The sequence below is a fragment of the Heterocephalus glaber genome, unplaced genomic scaffold, assembly GCF_053883595.1.
Source record: "Heterocephalus glaber isolate CG9 unplaced genomic scaffold, H.glaber_assembly_v1.0 deba00000122, whole genome shotgun sequence".
Taxonomy (NCBI): Eukaryota; Metazoa; Chordata; class Mammalia; order Rodentia; family Bathyergidae; genus Heterocephalus; species Heterocephalus glaber.
Genome location: NW_028258138.1, coordinates 86,236,751 through 86,264,433, shown reverse-complemented (window position 1 = coordinate 86,264,433; position 27,683 = coordinate 86,236,751). Strand labels below are relative to the sequence as shown.

The following is a 27,683-nucleotide window of genomic DNA, read 5'->3' as shown; positions in this document are numbered from 1 at the left end:
TGCCTGGAGCCAATGGACGTGGGTGGGCAGGAGGAAAACTGTGCACATGGTGATGAATTCTAGGCAGACAGCAGGCAGCAGGCAGCCATTGTTGGTGGCTGGGTCTGGACACGATGAAAGGAGGAATTCAGGGCTTGGTCTGATCTGGGAGTTCAGCCACATGGACGATGATGCTTTTCAGGGAGTTAGGATTGTTCCATTGGAGAGGAACAAGGGTGATGCGAAGTTCTGCTTTGGACATGCTGTGTCTTGGGGTGCATGACCTTCATGTGCCTCTGACTGCCTCTCCTTTTTGCTTCTAGGGTCCAAGGAGCAACAGGAAAATGGGCATCTGCAGTAGGACAGATAGTCCTGCAGGGGAGGATGAGTAGAGCAAGGCTGGAACACCAGATGCTGCACCTGGTGTCAGGAACTGCAGGACCAGGGGACACCATCGAGCTTCACAGAGAGGTGGACATGGCTCAGGTGACCGGAAACAGGCAGGACTGGCAGGTGTGACTGAGGTGGAGAAAGAGGAAAGAGGCATTTCATAATCAAGATGGAGAGGCCAGTTATACCCAGACAGACACCCACAAAAGCTTCTATAAAATATGCTAAAGCCACCTTCCTTTTCTTTCTTCCGTGTGTGTGTGTGTGTGTGTGATGCTAGGGATGGAATCCAGAGCCTTCCACAGATTACATATGTAATTGACCACTAAGGTGCATGGCCCGTCCCTGCACGCTACCCTCTGAGACATGACTTACAGCTCTCCCCTGTCCTGACAGGTCCCAGACATCCAGCATCCCCTTCATGGATGAGTTTTCTCCTGGTGCATGCAGGTGGCCAAGGGCCTTCTCCTGCGAAGCTCAGTGCCCGCTTTGGAAGCAGCAAAGCCCACGTGCCTCTGAGGGACTCAGAGACTCTGTGTGCCCTCCCACCTTTCCCGGTGGAGGGTGCTGACAGGAGAGGTCAGTGTGGGTCACTGGCTAGAAACCAGCCCCCGCAGGCTCCGCCACAGTGCTGGGATGGGGGTGGAGCCTGGGCAGAGAGCCCCATTCTGGACACAGCTACCCAAGCACAGTCTGCTGTCCAACAATGAGCATTACCGCAGCCTCCTGGGAGCTGCAGATGTTGGGATACCACCCAGGGGTGTGTTGGATGCTGGGCTCTGAAAGGAGGTCTGGGGTGAGCCCTGAGGGTCTATGTTTCCCCCAGAGATGCTGCCCTGCTGGTCCTACACACGAAAAAATGCATGGCTCTAGGATTCGTGGACATTTCAGAGCAGCTCATCCCATTGAGTTTTAGAAAGCACTTTGAAAACTGAAAACTGTGGTTCAATGTTCTTGTGAAACCCATACCATTCCAGGGACTAAGAATGTTAGCACCAGTGAGGGGAGGGAGATGACAGAGAGAGCAGTAGGTGAAGAATAGAAAGTCAGCCGAGCTGTTCTGAGCCTGGCTGCAAGAGCCTCCGAGCACCTGCCTGTACATCTGGCAGGGGCTCTGTGTTTTCACGGTGTGGCTATTGTTCATTATCATTGTCATTATTATCACAGCTCAACAATTAGATTCCAAGGCTGTGGGCAAGAAGTCAGGATGGTGCCTTGCCCAGGGGCTGCTGGTCGGAACGTCTCACTGGCATCAAGGCATAACAAGGGTGCCTCCCTCACTGAGGTATGGGAGAAGGAAGTGGAGCTAAAGGCATCATGAGGCCCGGCACAGTGAGGATCGACAGCACTCGGGTGTCCACTTTTGACAGTATTGGTACTGTCATATGCCACTGACACATGGTCCTGGAGCGGGTACCTTCTCCTTAAATGGTAGCCGGCAACAGTTTGGGAGCCCCTGATATTAAAATGAAAACTCCGAATAGAGGTTGGAATGAGAAACTACTGGAATAAACTGTGCAATTTGTCCTAGTTAGAAGGCATTTCTGAGGACTCTGAGCACCTCTGAGAATAAACACGCATGCCCCGAGGGTGCACAGGATGGCACCCTTGTAGAAACATCACAGTGCGTCCGCATCCACCGTATTCACCAGATGTGCTACTGGATGATTTCCGGCTCTTCCCCAAAGCCACGGTGACCACAAAAGGGAAATGTTTTGAATCCGTTCAGGACGTTGAGGCAGCCAGGACAACACAACTGAAGACCCTCACAAAAGAGGACTCCAGAGTTGCTTCAGAAAGGGGCAGGAGCGAAGGGATGTGTCTCAAGTGAAGGGAGGATTTCGGGGGCCTTCCTGGCAATATGTCTTTTACTGTAATAATTTTTAAAATTGAAACAAACCATAGGTTTCAATCATACCACTTAGAGATTTCTTTACTTTTCCTTATTGCTTATAAACTTTGGAATAGAAAGGAGAAAGGCCAGGAGACCAGGCCATAACTGCAAATCCTGAATGTGTTCAGACACAACTGTCCCATGTAACTTGGTCAAATTTCTACTGTTACGTAGTTGAGGCAACAGAGCCCAGCGAGCTTTAATTGCATGTTTATGTAAGTGCACACAGCTTATAAATGACAGAGCTGGGATCAAACCCCAGTCTGGCCTGACTCCAAAGCTCATCACTTTCCCTCGGACTCACTGCTTCCTGAAATGCATCCGTTTTTGAGGTAACCAGTAGCCCCCAAACATGGAGGGCTTGCTTGGCTGCCCCTTGGGATCCTGATTCAGCCCATCTCAGGGGGAGCTAGGGAGTTTGCCTTTCTAGCAAGTTCCTAGTGGGCTAATATTAGTTGGAGGACCGTGCTGAGCACCACTGGCCTAGGCTAGTGCTTCTCCCACTTGCCCGTACACTGTAATCACTAAGGGAGTTAAAAAACCCTGATGCCCAGGCTTCACCCCGTGCCAGTCTCCTCAGGGCCAGAGGACCAGAATTCTCCACGGGCCTCATACACAGGCAAGTTTGGGAAACGATGGCTGGAAACTCTGGACTGCTGAACCAAACAGGAATGTGGCTGTGCCACCACCATGAGGATCTGGATTATTATTTGTAAAGCTATGACAAGGGGAAGGGACTGTTTTCTAGGAAGGCTTCCTGGGTGGAGAAACCACTCCAAATCCACCAATGGGAAGGCCAGTGAGAGCGATCTCCATTCTGCCCTGTTTTCTGTGTCCTATTCTATTTCAAAGAAAACCAACACCCACTGAGTCTCTTTGGCCTTTGAGCACCTTCTTTAGCTTCTCTTCCTGCTTCCAGCGCTCCAGTCCATGATGTAGAAAAAATAGAGTACAGATCAAGCTTCACTGAGTCTACATCTCATAAATGAAAAGCAAACAAGCTTGATTATGCTAATGTCGCGCGCTTCCATGAGGCATATCCCGGACATGGTGGTATAGCTGACATCAGAAATGTATGTTGTGATTTTCCCCCACCCCCAGGCTTCCATGGCTATACTGCTTCTCTGCGTCTTGACTCATGTATTAGAAGCCTATGGGTTCTTCATTTTTCAAAAATGAAATATTGATTTATTTTGCAAAATGCTCCAGCAGGTAAACTTCAATTGACTGTTCCTAAAGACCCAGGTTGTAAAAAAGCCATCAGACCTCACAATTACTCTCTGAAATTTTCCCTTCTAACTTGAGGAGACGTTACAAAGCATTGTCACCTCCATGCATTCTTCACAGTCACTCAGCCTACTTAAGGACAGAAGTCTGGCCCCTCCCAGAAGGGCTGTCGGTGGCACCCCAACCCCTCACAACACCCTGGTTCCCAGAGTGCTTGGCTTGGGGTCTCGGCTCTGCTCACGAGCACAAGGTGGAAAGAAGAAGGAAGCAGCAAGTTCCTGGGCACAAGGGGGTCAACCGCTTCATGCTGGCTGAGAGAGGGGCAGGCTCCACTCCCCAAAATGCACTGCCAGGTTCTGGAAAGGCGCATCTTTGATTGCAACCTGCTGAGATGTTCATTGACTGCCAAGAAAGGAGATGGAGGGAGGTGGCAGGGTCAGTGGGGAGCGAGGATCATCCAAGCATTGCACTCTGGGGCATACGAACTACACCGCTGTATTTTTCTGCCAGGTAATTAAACATTAACCTCTGATGCTGCCACCAAGAACGCATGGCTGTCACACTAATGCACAAGGCCAGGAAGCTAAGCAGGAAAGCCAAGCTGCAGTCACATTCCCAGTCCTGGGGCCTTACCTCTGGGTATGGAGGCATGGACTGAAATGCTCATTTTTAAAACTATGGCAAAAATCAAGACTTAACGCCACGAAAGGCCTGACAGTGTGTGAGTGTGGCTGTGGGGACTTTCCAAGTGGTGCTGGCGCTGTTCCTCACCAGACACCCTGCAGATATCCTGAGCCCGTGCCTGGTGTAGGTACACGTGGCTGTCCACTGCTCGAGCCTCTTTAATTTGATGATTGTTTTCCCTCCGTTTGGCTTGCTGGCTGCAGTAGTGGTTAGTGGGATCAACCTGCCCACTACCACTAACAGCATCAGTAAAATGAAAACTCCTCCATGTCTGAATATGCAAATGCTGTGTTATCCAGTAAACAAAATACCCTGTCTTCTCCCCTTAACAAACATTTCTTCATAAAATGAAATTGAAAAACAAGAGTCAAACTGTAGTTTTTTTCCCTTAAGTTCTTTTATTGGTACATTTTAGGTATACAGTACATTTACATTTATCATTGGGTGCTTGTACCTGTACATGATGCATCTTGGTTCTTATTTTTTCCCCATTCCCTGTGCGCCCTTCACCCCCTCCATCCTTCCCTATTTACATAGATTTCGTTTCCATTTTTTCCTTTTCTCATCATTTTTCCTTTCCTTTCTTCCCTTTCCCCTTCCCCTCCCACCACCCCTACACCTTTCGACCTTTTCTTCCTATTTCAGATTATCAATTATTCATTTTACTCATTTTAATTCTTATTTACACTTTCAGTTTCTCACACTAGAGAAACTATTTGGTATTTACACGTGTGTTCTATTTATTTCACTTAAGAAGATGGCCTCAATATGCATCCATTTAGCTATAAATGTCTCTAGTTTCTTGTTCTTTGTGGCTGAGTAGTACTCCTTTTTATATTTTTTTAAAAACCCACATCTTCTTTATCCAGTTTCCAGTTGATGGGCACCTGGGCTGTTTCCAAGCTTTAGCTATAACAAACTGTGCCATTATAAACATGGGTGCACATATATCGCTGTGGTACGATTCTTTTAATTCTTTGGAGAAGATGGGAAGATACCCAGGAGGGGAATAGCTGGGTCAAATGAGACCTCTAGCCCTAGTTCTTTGATGTATCTCCATACTGATTTCCACAGTGGTTGCACCAGTCTGCACTCCCACCAGCAATGGAGCAGGGTTCCTTTCTCCTCAAACCCCCAGCAGCATTTGTTATTGGTTGATTTCTTGATAGCAGCCATTCTTTCTGGGGTGAGGTAGAATCTTAGTGTTGTTTTCATCTGGATTTCTTGAATGACCAGTGATGTTGAACAGTTTTTCATATATTTATTTGCTGCTTTTAATTCTTTGTCTGAGAAAGGTATGTTCATTTCAGATGCCCATTTTTGAATTGGGTCTTTGAATTTGGGGGGTCTAATTGTTTTCAGTTCTTTATATATTCTAGATAGTAGTCCTTTGTCTAAGTACAGCTGCTAAAAAAATTTTCCCACATTGTAGATTGTCTCTTAGCTCTGTTGGTGGTTTCTCTTGCAGTGCAGAAGCTTTTTAATAAGATGAGATCCCAGTTGTTGATTCTTTGTGCTAGTTCCCGTGCTACTGAGGTTTTGTTCATAAAGTGTTTTCCTATGCCAAGTCTTCAAGAGTTCTACCTATCTTCCAGCAAGTTCAGTGTTTCTGTCTTAATATTTCAATATTTAATCCACTTTGATCTTAGTTTAGTGTATGGTGATAGGTATGGGTCTAATTTTAATCTTTGGCATGTTGAAATCCAGTTTTTCCAACACCATTTATTAAATAGGCTATCTTTTCTCCAATGAGGGTGGTTGGCTCCTTTGTCAAAGATGAGGTGGCTGAGTATGTCTGGAGTTGTTTCTGCATCTTCTAATCTATTCCACTGATTTTTGGGTCTGTTTCTTTGCCAGTACCATGCTGTTTTTATCACAGTAGCTTTGTAGTATAGCTTCAAGTTGGGGATTGTGATACCTCCAGCCATGTCTCTGTTGCCTAGGATTGCTTTTGCTATTCTAGATCTCTTCTGGTTCCAAATAAATTTTTGGATTGTTTTCTCTAGTTCTGTGAAGTATATTGTTGGAATTTCTATTGGCATTGCATTAAATCTATATAGTAGTTTTGGAAGTATGGCCATTTTCACTATATTGGTCCTTCCTACCCAGGAACAAGGGATGTCTTTCCATTTTCTTATATCCTCTTTGATCTCTATTTTCAGAGTGCTGTAGTTTTCAGTGTAGAGGTCTTTCACTTCCTTTGTTAGATTGATTCCTAGATATTTAATTTTTTGGATGCTATTGTAAAAAGGAATTGTTTCTCTAATTTCTCTCTCAGTGAGTCTGCTATTTGTGTATAAGAAAGCTATTGTTTTTTGAGAGTTGACCTTATATCCAGCTACTCTACCTAATCTGTCAATTAAGTCTAGAAGTCTTTTGGCTGAGTTTTTTGGGTCTTCTATATAGAGTATCATGTCATCAGCAAATAATGACAGTTTAACTTCTTCCTTTCCTATCTTTAGTCCTTTGATTTCTTTCTCTTTTCTAATTGCTGTGGCTAATGTTTCCAGAACTATATTGAACAGGAGTGGTGATAGTGGGCATCCTTATCTTGTTCCTGATTTTAGTGTGAAAGTTTTCAGTTTTTGACCACTTAGTATGATGCTGGCTTTTGGTTTTTCATAAATAGCCTTAATCAGGTTGAGATAAAGACTTTCTATTCCAATTTTTTGTAGGGTTTTTATCATGAATGGGTGTTGGATTTTGTCAAATGCCTTTTCTGCATCTATTGAGATGATCATATGATTATTGTCCTTGACTCTGTTAATATAGTGTACTACATTTATTGATTTACGAATATTGAACCATCCTTGCATCCCTGGGATAAATCTGACTTGGTCAGTACACCCTGATCATACACCGATCTTCTTGATGACCCTCTGTATTCTGTTTGCCAGTATCTTGTTGAGGATTTTTGCATCCATGTTCATTAGGGAGATTGGCCTGCAGTTCTCTTTTTTGGTTGGGTCTTTTCCTGGTTTTGGAATCAAAGTAACACTTGCTTCCAGGAATGAATTTGGAAGCCTTGTTTCCCTTTCAATTTCCTTGATGAGTTTAAAGAGTAATGGTGATAGTTCTTCTTTAAATGTCTTGTAGAATTCAGCAGTGAAGCCATCAGGACCTGGGCTTTTCTTTGTTGGTAAATATTTTATTACATTTTCAATTTCACTCATTGTAATTGGGGTGTTTAGAATTTCTATATCTTCTTCATTTAACTTTGGCAATTCATATGTATCTAGGAATCTGTCCATTTCTTCTGTGTTTTCTATTTTATTAGAGTACAGGCTCTCAAAGTAGGTATTGATGATCCTCTGGATTTCTGCTGGATCTGTTGTGACTTCACCTTTTTCATTCTTAATTGCATTGATTTGAGCCTTTTCTCTCCTTTTTTTGATAAGGTTGGCTAAGGGTTTATCAATTTTATTTATTCTTTAAAAAAACCAACTCTTTGATTCATTAATTTTCTGTATCATTCTCTTAGTCTCCATTGCATTGATTTCTGCTCTGATCCTTATAATTTCCTCTCTTGTACAAGCTTTGGGTTTGTTGTGCTCTTCTTTTTCTAGGAGCTTGAGGTTCTGCATTAGGTTATTTATCTGAGTTCTTTCTGTTTTCCTAGTATGGGCATTCACTGCTATGAATTTCCCATGTAGAATTGCTTTCATTCTGTCCCACAGATTCCTGTATGTTGTACTGGCATTGTCATTTACTTGTAGAAACTGTCTAATTTCTTCTTTAATTTTCTCTGTGACCCATTGGTTGTTCAGGAGGCTGTTATTCAATTTCCATGTGTTTGTGGGAGTTTTGTGGTTTCTTATGTTATTGATCTCCAATTTTATTGCACTATGGTCTGATAATATACAGGGTGTAACTTTAGTTCTTTTACATTTACTTAGACATGTTCTATGAGCAAGGATGTGGTCTATTTTGGAGAATGACCTGTGTGCAGCTGAAAAGAATGTGTATTCTGATTTTGTGGGGTGGAACACTCTGTAAACATCTATTAAGTCCATTTGTTCAATAGCTTGGTTCAGTTCTAGAATTTTGTTGTTATTTTTTTGTCTAGATGATCTGTCTATTTGTGATAGTGTGGTATTGAGGTCCCCCACTACAATTGTATTAGTGCTTATTTGGTTTTTCATGTCCATTAATATTTGTTTTGTATAGTTGGGGGCATTCGTATTTGGTGAATACGTATTTTGGATTGTCATCTCTTCCTCTTTCAAACTATAGTTTTAAAAAATATGGCTAAAAGCTAGGAAGTAGACAAGTAGATATAATTTTTGTTCCTACTGATGTGTTTCAATATTTAGCTAAGTAATAAAGGTCTAGGTAATTTGCCATGTATTGTATATTTACTTTTTATATTTTAGCAAAGTCTTGTAATATGTTTTTTATAATTGGGATTTTCATATCATTTGTATTCTGCCAGCAGTAAAAAACCAAATGATTCAAAGTAAAATGTAATTATCATATAATGTATGAATATATTTAAGTCAAAAATAAAAATTAAGGGAGACATAATAATAAGAAACCAAAATTATTTTTCACACAGATTTTCTCATGGTTGCTCAATTGGAGTTTATCACTGAGTGTTGCTATAGAGAGTTGTGAGAGGACACAGGTATTTTTTTCTTACAATTACTATTTGCTTGGATTCTCCCTCATTGTTTTATCGTGAATTACTTTGGTCATCAGTAGATATTCTGGTGTCAGTTTTTGTTGTTCCCACAGCCTATTTTGCATAGCCTGATACACAGCAATTACAATTAATTACTATTTTACTGTCACTGCTAACATTTCCATTAGTTTGTCTTTTATTATATTGTGGAATATTTTAAGACTCCGGCTGCTCTGTGTCACACGTGAGACACTGTATACCATTGCAGAGTTTAGATTCTGCAGCCAGACCACAGGGTTTGAATCTGTGGCCTTGAGTGAAGTACTAAATGACCTGGAGCTTTGTTTTTTCTCATTTATGAAATGAAGACCTGCTTTCATGGGGCTTTTATAAAGAGTAAATGAGTTGATACAGGCTTAGAAAATGCCCGACAAGCACTATATAAATGTTAGCTGTTATTATCTATGACCATTAGCTACATATTATATATATTTGATAAATTATATACATCATATCTATAATTGTTTTTGTCTTCTATATTTATCCTTTTATTGCTATCACTTTTCAGTTAGAATTTTTAAATTGAGATCCTCACATGAAAGCTAATGTGTGTCTCTGACAATATTTAGAGCCTATATTTTTCTGTATGTTTTGTTTATGTGGCTCCCTTTGCAATAGTTCCACTTTCTCTTCCCTTTTGCTCTATGTGTTTACCTTTTTTTCTTTGGTGTCCTCCCCCTACATAAAAGCTCTGCCGTATTTCACTTTTCAACAACTCTGGGGGAATATTTTGTGAACTCTTCTGTTTTCTGTAATAATGAGTTGACTTGTAATAACTTGGTTAGGAACAGTGGACACTTAGACTAACTTAGGGTACAGGTGATTTATTTTCTCATACCTCTGCCAAGCCCACGGGCATTGTAGCTTAGGAACATAGGGATCTCAGCCTTGTCTTAGGCTCGCTCTACAAGAGGTCACCATGACTTGCTGCTCTCCAGCCAACATTCATCCTCAATTCCTTATCAGCCCAGTAAAAAACAAGACCATTTCCCCCCCTCCAGGGCACTGAGCTAGAAGTCGCAGAAGACTGGCTGGCCCAGATTCCAGCCTTTGTCCATGCCCTGAAGGTTTCAGTGGCTAGATTAATGGTTATTCTACCTGGCCAAAATCCATCACAGACCTTTGGCACAAAAGAGATGGAGATTGTTTGATAATCAGGCCAGAGCCCCATGGATTGCCAGTAGGTTAGCTCTGCCAAAGGTGTGCAGGTGCTGGTACTAAATCTAGAAGGAAACACTGAGAATATGCCTTTGCCTATGTTCCTTCCCTGCCTTCCCTGAGGTCTATTCTGGTTCTTTTCTATTCAGTATTAATCTCTGGATGAAGCTGTCTCGGTCAAGACCAGCTGCAATATTACCTAGAGAGGCAGGGGGGTGCAGGGGCTGAGTCCATGGTTGTAGGAAGATGTGCTGTCTCAGTCACTCTCCCACTCGCTCAATCTGCTGCACCTCCCTAGCCGCAAATCATCCCACAACTTAGAGCAATCCCACCTTCTAGAAGGCCAGAAATCACGGAGCTTCTCTGGGAAGCCACAGAGGTGTCAGGCTGTCCCTGTAATCATTGCTTCCCTTCCTGAATCCTCTGGGGACGCCTCTCACTGCCTCCCTCCCACATCAGGCCACAGGACATGGCCTTACATCCACCCGCCTCTTGATGGAGAATGAATGTGTACCAGAACGTTCCTCTGCCATTCTGAGCCCCAAAGCAGGCCTGGGGTCATCAACTAGGCCTTGCAGGATCTTGACACCTTTAGAGGAACTCATGTCCCTCTTGCACTCTAACACACTGCGTGCTTTCTCCTGTCTCATCCCAAATGCACTACACTAGACAGTGCATTAGATGTTGGAGGCTATTTAGCAAATTACCCCCAAATGTAGAGGTTTCATAAGTCATAGATTCATTACTTCCAGATCTGGGGTCGGGAATTGGAGCAGCTGAGAATGCCGACTTCCTGTGCAGACTTGGAAGCTCAGAACATCTGCGTCCAGGTGCTCATACCTATGAGGTTCTGGGTAAGAGGCCTCGGGCCTTGGCCACACTGGCCTCCCGTACACCATGCATATCTTCATGACATGGCAACTGGCTTTCCCACGCTACCTGTCCAAGGACACGAGCTGAAACTACACAGCCTTTTGGGACCTGGTTTCAGAAATCACAATCCACCATTTCTCCAATATCCTATGGGTTCCCGTGTCAGCACTATTGGACAGGGAAGAGGATGCTGTCCAGGGCAGGAACCTAGGGCCATCTTGGAGGGTTCACTATGAGGTGTGATCAAAAACCATGGTGAATGTTTAAGTTTGTAAAAATTTATTACAAAAAAAGACACGTTGTCATGAATTCCCCCTCAGAACCCTTCCCTCACCTATCTTGTCATTTTTGCCACTTTCTGAAGCAGTTCTGAAAGTCCTCTTTTGTGAGTGTATATATGAGGCAAGATCAAAAAAAAATGTGGTGACTACCACTGTCAAGTTCCATCCAACAGAAAGGCGGGCTTGTAGAACATTACCCTACTCACTGGCCATGCACCATGGGACTTCTGGCTCGTCTCTGAAGTCAAAATGACCCTGAGAGCTAAAGTTTGGAATTAATTCAGGACATCAAGTCAGCCACAACAGTACAACTGGAGACATTCAAGAAAGAAGACTCCAGAAATGCTTCAGAAAGTGAAAAGGAGGAATGGATAAGCATGTTTAAAAAGAGGGAGTGCTTTGAGGGGCTTCATGGTGATGTGTCTTTTACTGTAAGAAATTTTTTAAAAATTTAAATATGCACCATAAGTTTCAGACACATATCAAACACATGGTCCTCAGGGTTTAATGACACAAATGGCTTCAGGCAAAGTGGCCAAATCGCTTCCTGGCTTAGTAACTAAATAATATTTTAGTTGTTACAGAACGGGCAGACAACATCACGCAAACTCAGGGATAAATGAGATGCCTATTGTGCAGATGACTAAGGCGTGCTTGATGTGAGCCCTTCCCCAGCATACAGGAGTCTTCAGAGTGGAGAAGCGGTTCCCTGGCAGTGTCTAGGTGGACCCCACTTTGCAGTCCTAGTCATTGCCCTCCCCACAACAGAGGAGGGGGGTCTCCTGTGAGTCAGCACTGCCTTGTCCAACCCTCACATCACACCAGGAGGCCACACCGGGCTCCCGGAGCCACTGGCTAAGGGACCCTTCCCACCCTGTGTGCACATTCAGATCTGCATGTCTGGGCACTGAGCGAGTTCAGAATACGACACCATCCCGAATGCATTTCTCCCACATCTTTCGCATTGGCTGTTCTGAGGACCGCAGTCCTCCACAGACACAGGAACATCCTTTCCTAGGATGAAATTTGCATCCATCTCCATCAGCAAACAGCAGGTGCAGGTGGGGGGGTCTCTCTGACTTCCCCCTTCTTCCTGGGAAAGATCTCTGCACAGGAAGCAGTGGAGAGACTGGGGCGCTGACACCTGGCTCAACTAGAGGGGACCCCAGGTGGCTGTCACCTGGGAGACTTCGTCTGCATAAGGAGGCAGCCCTCTCTTGCTGTTCCTCCTCCCCCAGCCTCCCAGCCTGTGCCACCTCCCTGCCCCCAAGTCCAAATCCCTGTCCTTATGTTGAGCTTTCTGAGTGCACAGCCCTCTCTCCCCTCCCCAGTGAGTCCCATACTCTGTGCTTATGCATGTTAATGGCTTTGCTTTCTTCCTTGTCTGTCACGTAGTGTGTGTTGATTTTATGCACTGAAATGATCAAAACTTCAGAGGGAAAAGAATGCATGTGAGACTCCCCACTGCACAGCCCCTCGCCCTCCCGGCTGGTACATGCCACCCTCAGGCAGGGCAGGACCCGCTGCAAACCTCCCCTCAGAGGCTGTCTGTCCCTCTTGGCACCCAACTCTCTGTCCCCTAGGTGTCTCTCTGTTTTCCTTCCTTGCAAATCTTGCTTTCAGCTTGCTGTCACTGAGCTGTCAACAAATTTCTTGGAGGTATTACACCATAGACTCCAGTCAGCTCCCTGGGAGCCATTACACTTTAATAGTGCTTACTTAGGATAAAGGCATCTCCAGTACCCAAAGGAGCAAATCCTGAAGTTGAATTTTAGGCACTGGAGGAAAGACCCCATCTAGGAGGACCAGGGAGAGATTTGGGGGTGAAGAGCCCCTAATCTCTGCTCTCCCAGTCACAGGCCACAGGGCCAAGCTGCTTTGGGAGCGACATCCTCATCTTCTTCTCTCCCTGCCTCCCTCCCTGGCTTCAGACTCCAGCTCACACGCCTCCTCCCGCTCCCTGCACAACCACTCAGCCACGTACACACGTGTGAGCCTTCTGTGAAGAGACCCCTCCTTCCAGCCAGGGGTGGAGCCCATGGGAGAGCGTTGCCTGGTGTGGCCGCACCCCGAGTTCGAGTCTCAGCACCACCAAAGAAACGAGTGGCCAGCCTTCCCCTTCCCTTCGGTCAAACTGTGTCTTCACATCCTCCTTCCTCCTGTCCCCGAATTTCAAAATTTGACCCATCCTTAAGTTTGAGGGAGACTTTCCCGGAGTTCCCCCAGGCTGAAGAGCCCTTGGCTTTGCCTGCCAGCCCTGCCCCCTCCCCTCTCCCTGCTGGGTGTGCCCTGCCCTGCTGAGTCAGCTGCAGGGAGTCCCTTGCTCTCGCTCTCAGGGCAGCCAGGCAGCCATTGGCTCCTAGCAGCTCGGTGCACTTGGGTCCCAGCATGACTTTGGCACCCAATAGAAGCCTCAGAGATGTGTTTAGTTTTATTTTACTTTTAAAAAAATGCCACGTTTTCTGTGATTGATTGGTCCTGTAGCTGTAGCCAAATCACTTTCCATTTCTCTAGGGCTCTGCTTCCTCCCCTTTGCCACAGGAAGCAGAGTGAGAATGGTGCTACTCTGGCCTTTCCTGGCAGGAAATGCTGGGCAACAGCCTGGGCCTCAAGGCCCAGCCTGTCCGTCATGATGAAGTAGTGTGTCCTCCACAGTGTGATAAACAGAGTGGGTTCGGCTTTGAGAGCACAGTTGACACAGGTGGGGGCAAACAGATTAACATTCCCATCCCAGCTGACTCACTGGGCCTGGAAGGCGGGCCTGCATACCAAGAGGCCCTGGGAGCAGGGTGCAGAACCTCTTCTGGGTGTGCAGCGGAGGAGGAGGCCCCTGCCCTGCTGTCACTCCTGAGCCTCCCTCTGGGAATGGGACGCCTTGCACGGGTCTCCGGCAGTGGCCACTGTGGCAGGCTTACTGTCACGCCTGCCCTGCTCCTGTCTGTGAGCCTTGCTATAGCTGAGATGCTGGACAGACCTAGAGCTGTGGCCGCACAGTGACAAACACAGACTCGTTCCCGTGGCTGCCTGTCCTGTCCAGCCCTGACATGCCCAGCAAATGCCCACTGCCAAGGCACTAATCACAGTTGCCTGGCAGGGAAGCATTCTCCCCAGAACCCCACAGACAATGCCTGGCAGACCTCCAGGAGGGGGATGAGGTGCATGCTTGATCCCAGGGCTCAGGAAGGCTGAGGCAAGAGGACTGCCAGTTCAATCCTAGCTTGTGCAATTTAGCCAATCAGCAAGACTCTGTCTCAAGCTGGTAATGTAGCTTAGTGCAAAGGCCCTGTGTGCAATACTAAAAAAGGAAAGAACCCCGATTTAGTGCACAGGCCAGAGCTATTGTCTCTGGCATATCCTCTCCCATGGCTAAGCTGTCTCTGAGTTCTGCTTGCAAGGAACCTGGCAGCCAGGGATAAGTTGGGGTCCCTCTTGGATCACTGTTCACCCCTCTGAAATAGGGAGAAGGAACAGATGAACCCCAATGTCCCTTTCTTTCCTGATACACTAGGATAGTGTGGACCCCAAACTCCGAACTCTGTTATTCACGTCCTATTGCATCCAAAGCAGAGAAGCCACACATGCATTTGGTGATATTTACTCCTCACAGAGCGGCTTGAAAGAGCTGGTTTTGAATAACAGGGTCTAAGCAGCTCCTTTTGGTGGGAAGCCAGAAGCAGGCGCAGCTCATTTCTGTCTGCAGCCACTCAACATCCGCCCTTCTTGGCTGTCTGTGTTCTCGAAATGATGCAAGTGGCTGCTGCAGAAGACAAAACTTGCCGGGACCAGGGCAGGTTCCTTTGTGGAAGAAGAGGCCTCCTTGAATCAATCGCAGGCCGCACTGTTCACAGGAAAAGCGTGCAGTGCACTTGCTACTCCTTTTCTTTTAACTTTGCAAAATGTGTTCACATCCATTCCTTCATCTGCTCTTCCTAATACACTATGATCTGGGAAAAGGAAGAAACCAAGGCTGGGTGTGGCACACAGTCAACCTCACAAGCAGTGTGGAGCAGTGTTCGGGCTCTCAGCTGCCTGTGTCCCTCCCTGGTCACATTGCTTTTCAAGATAGCCTGGGAGTGGGTGAAAGTGTTTCTGAGGATTCCCAGGTCTGTGGAAGGTGAATACCTGCTTTACTTTATGGAAAAGAGCAGCAGACAATGCAGTAAGTTTGGTCACTGCTCAGCTAAGCAAACTTCTTCACAATCAGACACCTGGAACCTTTGATGCTGCCATTCCCAAACATACTAGACTACACAGCCTTTTACTTCTGGATCATATTTGCATCTTGGAAAGCATCTCAATGAATCAGACTCACTGGTGTGTATGATACTCATGATTTGGATATTTGAATGATTTCTGGTACCAAAGAAGTGCGGCCTATTCTTCCAGCTATTTCCCCCATCTGAGACTGGGTGCTCAGCTTGTGTAATTGAGTGTATTCGTGCACATGCTCCTGCAAACCCCACTTGGTGCAGTGTAATGCAGCGAACTCTGGCCCTTTGGCTTTGAAAAGGGCATCACAAGGGACTTGCTGGCCACTCTTTGGCCTGAAAGTTTAGTAGATAACTGGGCCTTGGGATACCCAACAACACGGCCGTTCGAGGTACAACAGTTCTGACACAGCCTAGAATGTCCCAAGCTTCCTTCTTCTTACAAGCTCCACCACCCAATAACATAGATTGACAATGATATATAATTACAACCATTTAATTGCCCATCTATAATAAAATTGCAAAGGACTGTAATCATCATCTTTGTGCAGACATATCATAATTCCTACAATTAAATGCGGAGTACCTGTACTGGAGTCGGTCCATGCGCCTCCCTGGATCACTCTGCCCTGCATGTCCCTGATGCCTTTATTGTGCTCAGTGGAGAGTCCTGGTTGCTGGCCACCCCATTTCCTGTCACCACTGGCAGCAGCCCAGGTTCTCTGTAGAGACCTCACTGATCCTTGAAGGCTTGGATCCCCCTCTTTGGGGACATTGAAAGAAACTCCAGGGCATGGGGCTGGGGATTTGCCTTCTCCTCTAGTGGCTGGGTAACAGGCTGGAATGGGGGAACAGAGTGGGAGTTAACACTGAATGAGACACCCAATCAGCAAGAGGAGGAAGCAGACAAGCTCTGCTCCCTTTCTCCCGCTGGCCATGCTGTGAGGGGTCATGGTGCCTCGTGGCACCTGCAGCACCCTCGTGAAGTTGTGGCTGCCTCAGAAACCACCACTTCTACCTGGCTTTGCCCACTTCCATTGTCCCACTCTGTGCCTTGGAACTGTATCCCCCAGTGAAGCTTTATCATTGAAAACACTGCCTTAAGCTCTGCTCTGGGGAACCAGGCTAACAATTTCACTCCTACCCAAGGACTTTGCCTATTTTTAAAGTAATTGCTGTGGTGGCCTATGCTTGCCAAACTTTACTCTGCTAACTCTCCACACACAACATTTCCACTGCCCATCTGATGAGGGTGAAATGATGATAAGCCATTGCCTCTAGCCCTTTGTTTACTCTTATCTGTCCTGAAGTAGATCTTCCAGTCTTCCCTGCAGATGACAGATGTAAAAGTTCATTAAGAAAATAATTATGCTCTAGACAAGAATGCTGCCAGATTTCGTCGCTGTTGAGACATGATTAGTTCATGATCTTTCATCCCATCTCAAGGTATCAAATGTATTCTGATAAAGAGAGGAAACGGTGTGTATCTCTATATTGTAGGAGCTGTGGACTATACATAGGCCTAAGGAGAAGGACAGATTATTTTAGTAACAACTTTTCACGATGCAATTGAAGCAAGTGATTAATTCCCTACCCTTCCACAGTAGAATCATTCAAAAGCAAATTTTTATAAAGCTTGGTTCTTTCTTGTGGCCAACATAATACATAGATGCCTAAACTGGAGGTGAGACATTTTCAGAGTCTCATCCACCAGATGTTCCTAGAAACATGTCTTATCCCATGAAATGAACTTCCACTGACAAGTAGGGGACTGTTCGAATCAGAATAGGAGAAGCTATGCTGCAAAAACAAGGCAATTACCCCAGTGACTCTCAAACACAGAAGCATATTTCTCAGTCTCCCTGCAGGTCCATCAAAGGCCTGTTCCAAGTCATCTTCACTGTAGCAGCAACCATCCCATGGACCCCTGCGGGTCACCTTGGCAGGTAAAAAGGGTGCACTACACAGTGGCCCTTAAAGCTTCAACAAGCAAATGACATCATTCTTTCCACTCTCATTTTAGTGACCTATTGAGTCAGATAATCAGATGGCCACAATTTAATTCAAACAGGCTGGATAAATGTAGTTCTGCCAAAGTGCCAGATGAAGGAGTATCAGGATACTTGCTTCCAGCTCTAATGACTGTGGCTCTATGCACTAAGAAAGGAAGAAATTACATCCTGGGGCAAGGAGATCAGGAGAACATTTTGTTCCAAGTGCAGCTTCCCCTCTTTGACGTCATTACAGATATCCAGGTGATCTCAGATACTTTAAAGTGGTACAGCCACTGTGTCACACACACACACACACACAAACACACACACACACACCCCTCCCTGGACCACCTGATGTAAATGCTTGCTGAAAATCCCCGTCTTGGAAAGGGGTGAATGGAGCTTCTCTGCCCTGTGCCGAGCAACTCAGATGGGGAAGAAGTAGACATTCGCTAACTCCATTCTGGGCAGGCTGCTTTCAGAAAACATGCCCCTGAAGAGTCCGCCCCTGAGGAGTCTGGCCCTGTGCTGAAGGTTGAACTCTCCTCTTTCTGCAGGCTGAGCCCTGGTGGCAGAACAACCCCGGGTGATTTGGCATCCCGAGTACATTACATCTAGATCCCTCAGTCTGCTCAGGAAACCTCTGCAAATGCCATCCCCAAATTCTCACGGACAACGTCCTGTGTACCACGGGCTTGGCTTGTTTTCTGTTCTGTTTTCCTAGGGGGAAAAAAGTCATTTTCCAGAGAGTTCCTTTGAATGGTTCCTATAAATCAGGGTTGAAAGACATCATGGCCAGAAGCTTTTTAAAGAATTCCTGGTCTTTCTTCTCCTGGCTTTTAAAAGCCCACATCTTCAGAAGCCATCTTCTTTATCCAGGGCTAAGTAGAGAGGCCTATAGAGCAGTCACAGAAGAGGAATTTTTTTTCAAAGAAGAAAGAAAAGGACAAATCATACAGTTTTGAGGTACAAGAACCCAGAAGCATTTATACGGGGTACATTTTTATAACTCTGCAGAGATATCTTTGCCTCTCCGTCAACCTCATTAAGTGGGGTGAAGGAGAAAACGCATTTCCCGCTTTCGGCTCGGAGGCCACTCCCCCCACATTGTCCATGCCCCAGGGTTAGTGCATTAGCACCCCCGCATCCCCCACCTCCCCCGGGGGTCTCACCTCTCTGCTCAGAGCCTCTCTGCCTGCTTGGAAAGCAGGCCGCAGTTGAATAACGAGGCGCGTTCCCCTTGGAGACTCCTCTCCCCGCTAGGAATTCTGTAAGTGCTTTCTATAAAACAGTAATAGGATGGTTCAGCCAGACTCTCTGGCTCAGATACACTAACTGGCGCTCCCTTTGGGAAGGAGGAGCAGGTAGTCCAGCGATAAGGCCATTAGGACTGACTGCACCAGGCGAGCCACAGGTCCCAGAAGCCACTTTTCTTGTCCATTGTAAGCACGAGAGGAAGTCAGTGAACAGCTGATCAGAACAAACTTCCTGGTGGGATATAAAGCTGTCTATGGGCAGACTCTAGGTAACAGTGGGCAAAAGATGATTTAGTGCCATGATTACTACTGAGCGGGGGAAGCAGAGACCTGGGAAGAGGAGTGGTGGGTGAGAACTCCCCAGATGTCCCCACACAGGTGTGCTTCTTGCTCCTGCCCTGGTTGGTGCCCAGGGACTCCTCAGGATGCCTTGGCAACCACTCCCAGAACTCCAGGATGTGCCAGACAGAAGGGAATGTCTCTCCTCTCTCCATATCCACTTAGCCTTTGTCCTGTGAATTCATAGACCTGGGGTTTTCTCATAATACCTGGTTTCAGGGTACCTGAGCCCCTGTCTGTGAGGTTGAGAATGTTGTTGGGATTTACTAATGACATGCAATTAGATTAGGGAGCGGTTAGTTACTGCCATGGGTGGTGACTAATGGGATGAGGGATGGGAATGTGACTTGGAAGGGAAGTTACCAGGGTGGGTCCAGAGCCAGCTGAACACAGCTCTGATTTTCTTTTTCATTCTCTGACTCGTCTTTCTTCAATGCACTGTGTAGATTTGTATCTCCCTACCAACCACACAAATTAAAGAGCCCATTCAATCCATGAGATGACTTTAAGATATGTCTATAAATTCTTTGATATCCTTCCTTTTAAGAGAATGGAGACCAATTCCTCTATCAATAAATATGGGTTACATTTAGCAATTTGTCTTTAACAAATAGAATGAGGCAAAACTGTGAGTATGAGACTTTAAATGCTAGGTCATTAATGCCCCTGTGGCTTCCTGCTTGTTATCTTTCACACCTTCTCTTGGGGCTTTCATTCTAGAGAAAGCCAGCTGCCATGTTGGCACCTATGGTGGGATCCACCATCAACAAACTCCTGTTAATGGCCAAGTGTGTGCGCCATCTTGGACTCAGTCCTCCTGCACCAGGCAGCCATCTTTGGTCAGCAGCTTTGATGATATCCTGACCACAACCTCCCAAGGGATCCTGAGTTGGGCTACCCAGCTAAAGAATTTAAAGTTCCTGACCTACAGAAATTGGAATAATATGGCTTTGTTGTTTTGTGGTGATTTGTTATTCAATAGTCTGATACTAAGACCAATGGGAAGAGTCACTCTGTTATTGACTAGTCCAAAGTAAGTAATGACATCTGCACTGATGGTCCTCTACTTAACACTAGCTTACTAGCATTTGCTTTTATAAAGCACCCCAAAGATCTGAAGAGGAAGGACAGGAAAATGAGCCATAAGCTTTCTCTCTGCACTTGACTGTGGGAAAATAAATTCATGATGCTAAAACATTTCAGGATTTGTTCCCAGGTACCTTTTCTTGGGTCAAGCAAACTGTGTTCAAGTTGAATCTCTGCTTATAGATTCATTTGATCATCATTTCAAAGTAATTTCAAAGATACATTTTCCATCTTGGGTTTAGAAATACATTGGCAAAATTGGAACAGTACATAACAAGAGGAGGAAAGAAGAATCTATATATTAGCTTATGTGTGAACCTTCAAAAATGGTTAGAAAAATTCATATTCTAGCAGCTGGAGAAAAGGTGTCCTCCTGTAGTTCAAGTTTTCATAAATTTTATTCCTAAGCTTTTCATACCCATCTTGATTTATTAGCCCTTTTCAGCATTATATCTTGTAGACCTGCCAGAAGAACACAGTGCAATGAAACATCTGGTAAATTTTCCCAGATCCTATTATGAAATATCTTCAATTTTCAATTCAATGAAAAGTAAACAAGTCATTGTCTTCCCCAGAAGCGATTCACTTTGCTGTCAGAACCTGGGGCAGTAGGAGACAGAGGTTTCAGTCTTTCCTCAGGCTGCTGGGCCTCGGGGCCCTATCTTTCACAGTCTGGGTTAGCGGGAGGGGGCAGGTAACTCTTCCATGCTTCATCTAAACAAATACATCTGCCTGCTCAGTGAAGTTGTGCCTATGTTTTTTTAAATTTCTGAGCAGTATGCTTTGATGCTGTTAAAGGGTCACTTATGAATTGACATTGTATCAACAAACAGTAATTGCTTAATTTCTGCAAAAAGGCCTAGTTTCATTTCCATTCCAACTTTCCAACCCCAACACATGCTCTCCTCCCCCATACACACACACACACACACACACACACACACACACACACACACGGAGGCTTTAGAAAGACAACATAGACAATGTGGCCATTGCTTATAGTATCACATAACCAGCTTCAAAGGGAAGACTTTCCACAGACCTGACAGTAGTCTGTCCTGAACATAAAATGCACATGTCTGAAATCTATGTATGCATCAAATAGAAAACAATGCCTGCTAATTAAAGGGGAGGATACTCTCTTAGTATTTCCATAATTCTTTCTCAGTAAGGCATTTTACAGATACAATACACACAGCAGGTCCCTTTGCCTGGCAGGCAAGGAGGACTAACATAAGGACTTCCAGCGAACTCGTCTCTGCTTCAAGTGCACCAAGCATCTGCTGGGAGCCTCTGAGTGAGTCAGAACCAGAGGACTGTGTAGCAACACATATGGAGAAACAGAGGTCGAATGTGGGGAAGAGTTTTGGTAAGTGATGTCAGTGTGCTGCAAACAATTCGGTTGTAGGAAGCAAGCAAAGATAAACACTGCTCGGATTATAGTGGGTTGGCTTGGTCTGAAAGTCACCTCAGCAGTGCCACTGCAGGATCTTGGAAAGAACCCACAACAGGACACGTGAGCCGACTGTGGCCAGCATGGATGTGCTGGACTCAGCCAAGTGTGTCTCGCAGTTCAGCAAGTGGGAAGTCTTCCTTCAGCAGGATGAGCTCTGTGACTGAGCCTTTTGAATATTTTTCATATCAAATATAAAGCTGGCTACATAAAAGCATTTGATGAAAGTTTGCTCAAGACAAAATGGGATCGTTTCCTTCATTTTGAGTCACACATTCTACATTAGGTGAGTACCTGTTGCCTGTTTTCTCCCTTTGGAAACTGAATGAAGGCATAAAGGGGTGCTGCCCCTTCCCAAGTCTTACTTGAAAGAAATGAGCCTGCCAGACTTAAACTTCAGCTTCTCTGGTAATACTGTCCATGCAGCTTGTCTGTTTCCCTCGGGTTTTGATTTCCCCTAATAAGTACTAGGTCTGTTAATGCTTGCAGAGGGGGAAGCAAGCCAGGGGAGAATGCTGCCTGCATTCTGGCCCTGTTTCTCCAGGAGCCAAATTATGTTATTTTTGTAAAAACATCTCCTGTCCTTCCCCGGTCATCTCCGGAAGTGGATGGTGGAGACCTCAGGGTGGAGACCGCTTATCTTGGTGGGGATCTGGTGGTGGGCTTTTAGCGTTGGCCAGAGCTGCTTGGCTGTCTGCAATTCTTAGTGCTATTTACTGAAGGAAAAAAGATGTAGAAGGCACCATTACAGTGTCCTCCAGGGCACTGAGGTTGGAAATGCTAGTGAACAATTTCATTTTCAGCTCCAATTTCTTAATCCCTCACAGTGGAAGAAAGACAGTCGGCCAGTAAACTCAAAACTTTTTTATAAATGTCAGACTATAGCACCAGGAAAGTAGGATAGAATCCTGGCAGAATGTCCAAAGGCGTACACTGGTCAGTACTGCTTTCTTCAGGAAAGAATGGCTATCTTTGGAGTTAAACTCTTGTTCAAATGTGACTGCAGCCTTGTTTATGTTTGGCCAGGCCTGGAGCCCCCAGCCCAGGGAGCCACGTGGGACCAGGCCCTGGAACTCAGCCTGGCCCGGGTCAGGAGTCTCTCTGAAGAAGAGTTTGCCACGGCCTCAAACCAAGGGAACTGGTGGCAGCAGCCAAGGACAAGTGGGCTCGGTGTTTCCCTGTTTGACAAGAAAATAAAACACTGCGAGAGCTTTTCCAACACTGCTTTGTGAGACTGGGTTCGGCAAAGACTGGCCAAGGTGAGGCTTAGCAGAACGGAGAACTCGGATTCCTCCACCAGCCCCCCATGTAGGACCGGACAGGAGTGCAGGTGAGCAACCGGCCCACTGGAGAGCCCACACAGATGTGCAGAGAAGGAGGCCCGGGGACAGGGGCAGACACGGGCTTGTACAATGCTGCTGTCCATAGTATAAGAAGGTAAGACCTCAGAAATCCGAATGCAGAAAGAATGAGCAGCCAGGCAAGAGTGCAGACCGCGTGGGTGAGGCGCTGTGTCGGCTCCTGTGCCCACGCTAGGGTCAGCTCCTTTCCACCGGAGGCTGAGCTCCCACCAATACTCAGTCTCACTGACACCACTATCAGGGAAACAAAGGCTAAGTTCGTAATGAGTGACACGCAAGGAAGGTAAAGCCTGACCCAGTAGCAGCTCTGGAATCCCAGCACTCTGGGAGGCTGAGGCAGGAGGACTGCAGATTCCCGTCAGCGTGGGTAACTCAGTGAGCCTGTGCTAGGCAAGGCAGACCGATGGCTCCCAGTTCCAGAAACGCGGAGTCTGCTGGGCCCCGCCCTCCATCCTTTCTGACCCCCGTTTTCCTCTCCTAGGTCATCTCCCCAACTTTCCTTAGCTGGCCGCACTCAGCAAGCCTGGTGGCAGGTCCTGCCCCTGACCCTGGTGAGTACACTGTTAGGCAGCAGCTTTGTGCCAGCTGCCAGTGTGCCAAGCTGTGATGGTTTATTAAATCTATCATCTCCATCAGTGTAAGCAGACCATGAATTTTAAAGGCCAGAAGTAAAACTCCTCTTCCTGGAGAAACATTGAGCTGAAACAGGACGACTGGGGGAGAGCTGTAATGTAAGACTGTGCTACGTATACAATGCTGTAAGGTTAAATGGCTTTCTGCTCTCTGCTTTTCGTCTGATAGGCTGACCCTGTGTGATTTCATCTGATGTTGTACATTTTCCATCATTAAACTGGATAAAAGGTCACTTCTTTGTTGTCCTGAGACTTGATGAAATTACTTCATTTTAGTTTTGCTCTTTAAGCTACTTCTTTTGGGGAGCAATTTATTTTCATTTCTATTTATTATTATTGAGCTGAATTTACATATAAGATAATGAGCTTTGCTAATGTACACACTCATGTAACTACTACCATATTCAAGACATAGAATATCCTTATTACTTCAGAAAGTTGGCTAGGGTCCCTTTCCAGTTATTCCCAGCAACATCCATCCCCTGCATGGTAACCACTGCTGTGATTTCAAAGGCTATAGTTTTGTCTGTTCTTGACATTCATATTAATAGAAGCACACTATATGTAGTCTCAGGTGTCTGATTCATTTGCATAACAAATTTGTAATATCCATCCATTGAGGCATGTGTTTGTTCATTTGTGTACCAAGTTATGTTCCACTATAGAAGCACAATTTCTATACTCATTCTCCTGTTGTCAGACATTTGGTGCAGTGTTGTGAATAAAGTTGCTATCAAGATTCTTGTGTAAGTCTTTCTGTGGGTTATGTTTGCATTTCTCTCAGGTAGGAGTAGAATCACAGGTGAAAAGGTAGAGGTGTGTTTAACACAATAAGGAACTACCAAAGAGTTTCCCGAAGCAGTTACAACATGGATGGCAGCCCTCGTAATAGATGGGAGTCGCATTTTACTATGGATGAATTTCCATTTTCCAGATGATGCTATCAAGTCTGTTTTCCATGTGATTATTGATCTTTGATATATCATCTTTTGAGATGTATTTTTTTCAAATATTTTTCCCAGTTCCTTATTGAGTTGGCTATTATTATTTTATTTATACATATTTTTATATTCTGGATAAAGTTCTTGGCTGTATAGTAATTATGTTCTCTGGTAAGTGGCTTATCTTTTCATGTTCTTAATAGTATTTTTAATAAAAAGTTTTAAATTTTGATAAAGTCCACTTTTATCAACTTTTTTTATGGGTAGCATTTTTGTTTCATTTAGAAAATCTTTGCTTAAATATATGAAGGACTTTTTGACAAAACTTTTAAAGAACGTTTTAAAATATTCTCAATACAGTGGTCCCTCAGTTCACAAACTCAATTCTTTCCATGATTCTGGGTCACAAACTGAACTGCACCAGAACTGAATCAAATTCAACAGTTAGGTTCAATGTTGACCTTATGGGGAAATTTGATTCAGTTCTTGTCCGATTTGGTTGGCCAGGATGTTGGAAAGAGTTAAGCTTGTAAACTAAGGTACTAAAACAGCTTGTAAACCACTGTACTAAAACTTTGCCTGATTGTCCATGTTTCTAAAACATTTGTTTATTTTTATTATTCTTAATTTAATTACTGAAATGTAATGAAATACTAATAACTGTCTTTCTAGGAGGCAGGGAAGCCTGGATTTATAGCATCTGACAACTCCCATAGTAAAAATATTCCCGGCACAATTGAGTTCACTTTACCTATAGTTTACAAACTGGCTCTCAAAACTCCCAACAGTTGGATAATCAGTGCTCATCAGCCATCACCAGCTTTCCAGTGTACTGCTGCGAAGGCCATACGCAGGTATGTGGCAGAGGTACATGCTTGGGGAACAATCGTTCCCAGAATGACTGGAATGATGTCGGGTTTTGACAAAAACTCGCCATCCAATTTGGAGAATAAGTGACGATGACTGTAGAGAGAGACCTGACTTCCAGGTGTGATCAATACACTCAGATGTGCAGGGAAGAATGAGTCCAGAGTTGAAAAATAAGCTGGTTGTAGTGGTGCATGCCTGTGATCCCAGCACACTGGCATGCTGTGGCAGGAAGATTGTAAGTTTGAGCCCAGTTTAGCCAATCCCTGTTTCAAAAGGGGAAGGGGGAGTGGCTCAGTGCACAGGCCCTGGGTTCAATTCCCAAATTAAGAAAAATAAAGTTTAAAAATAAACATTTAGAATGAAAAACCCGCTGTCATGGTAAATTAGCATAGATCAGAAAGTCTGCTAATATTTTAATTATTAGGAAGATCAAGGGCAATTTTCTCCTCAACATGTTAAAAGGAGGCTAGACAACTTCTCAGGACTGGAGGATGGACATTTAGACGAAGGAACAAGGAAGCGGAGAATGTTTCAAGGACAGTCCCAGGACCATGGACACATCTTCCAGTGAATTCATCAGGAGTGGGAGTTAAATAGCAACAGCTCAAGGAGAAGGGAAGTGGACATGTTTCATCCACAGCCCCCATGGCCGGGTAAAATGCTTGGTGGTGTGACACAGGATGACTATAGAGACCATGGAGTCAAGACCTCTGACACAGGAAATGACCATGGACCCAGGACCTCTGACACAGGAAATGGCTATGGACTCAAGACCTCTGACACAGGAAATGACCATGGACTCAAGACCTCTGACACAGGAAATGACCATGGACTCAAGACCTCTGACACAGGAAATGACCATGGACTCAAGACTTCTGACACAGGAAATGACCATGGACTCAAGACCTCTGACACAGGATGACTGTAGAGTCCATGGAGTAAAGACCTCTGACACATGAAATGACCATGGAGTCAAGACCTTTACATGATGCGTCTCACAGATTTCTTCCTTTTCATCAGAAACATGAGTAGTAAAGAGAAGAAGGCATTTCACAGTAATCATTTTGCAAAGAGTTTTTATACTAGAAGAGAAAAACCTAGAAATTTTCAGTGGTCTATGGTTCTTTGTAGGAACAATAACAGAAAGAGTGCATTGAAAATTATTCTTTCAAAACTGTTTTGACCAATTGTTGATTTAGATTTTAAAATATTTCTTATATATAATGTTATATATTTTTAATTTTTCTTAACTATATTATACATGTAAATATACATATTTAACCTACTTTAAATAATAATGATAAATAAATGAATCCATTTATACTTCCCCCCAAGCTTATATAGAATAAAACATCACCAATATAGATACTTGGTATCCATGTTTAGATCTATTTCCCTCACTCTCCTCCATTCATAGAGGAAACTTTTCTTCATTTCTGGATCTAATGGTTTTCCTAACTTTGCTGCCTGCTGAGCCACTAACTGAAAAGATGTTATTGTTGTTGTTCTATAATTTATCCCATAGATTTATTTGTCCTGTATTAAGAGAGGTTCTCTGTATTACTGGAAAGCCACACTTGCAAAAACAGGCAGTCCACACAGGTTTCAGGATCAGTAAATAATATGTTTGTAGTGGGCATGTGACTCTAGCTGAGCTGCTTACCTGACCTGTACCCTTTCTCAGAGAAAGACCCTCAGTCTCTCCAGCTGTGTGGGCGGGGACCACGTGATCTTGTCCACACCCTACCTGCTGGCAGCTCATTGCATGAGGCTCAGACCCCTGAAACAAGCAATACTGGAAAATAAGAAAGGGAGAAGCAGAGAGCTCCTTAGGGCACACTGACCTCTGGGTTTGTGAAGTTATAAAGAACTGGGCCGTGGTACCATTTCTCTCATGCTTACTTTGTTCTAAGGAAAGAAAGGATGAAAGGGAGATAGCTTCAAGTCTCATTCCCTTATGATTCCCAGCTCTACTTCTTGCCTATTAGTAACTCATAGTGTGCTGCTCTTTTATCCTTTCAATGACTGCCTCTTTTTAAAAATTTTGATTGTTTGACATGATTTTAGTGGGTTCTCTTTCTTTCTCTCCTTCTTCCTTCCTTCCTTCCATCTTCCCCATCCTTTCCTCCCCCCCCCCCGCCCCCAAAGGCATGGCAGATTTGAGGAGAAAGACAATGTGGATGGAAACCACAGTGGTCCAACATGAGACCTAGCCAGGAAAACGTTAACCTCTTCATGTCTTTCCAGTGGAGAGAATTTAATGCAGGGCATTGGTGACACCAAGTAATGAAGGACCAATAAGGAGATGCTGAAAAGCCCCGAAGTCAACAAATCAGGAAGCCACTCTCATAGCTGGGCAAGAGAGACAAAGGGAGC

The 27,683-nt window shown here is 44.9% G+C and overlaps 1 long non-coding RNA gene across 1 annotated transcript; it reads left to right on the top strand.

Moving 5' to 3' along the window:
- The first annotated feature begins 21,306 nt into the window (after positions 1 to 21,306).
- Positions 21,307 to 27,368, top strand: LOC110350732 (uncharacterized). The gene is made up of 3 exons (XR_002397520.2): positions 21,307 to 21,789; positions 22,530 to 22,833; positions 23,346 to 27,368. It is a non-coding gene; the product is annotated as an uncharacterized LOC110350732 (long non-coding RNA).
- The last annotated feature ends 315 nt before the right edge of the window (positions 27,369 to 27,683 follow it).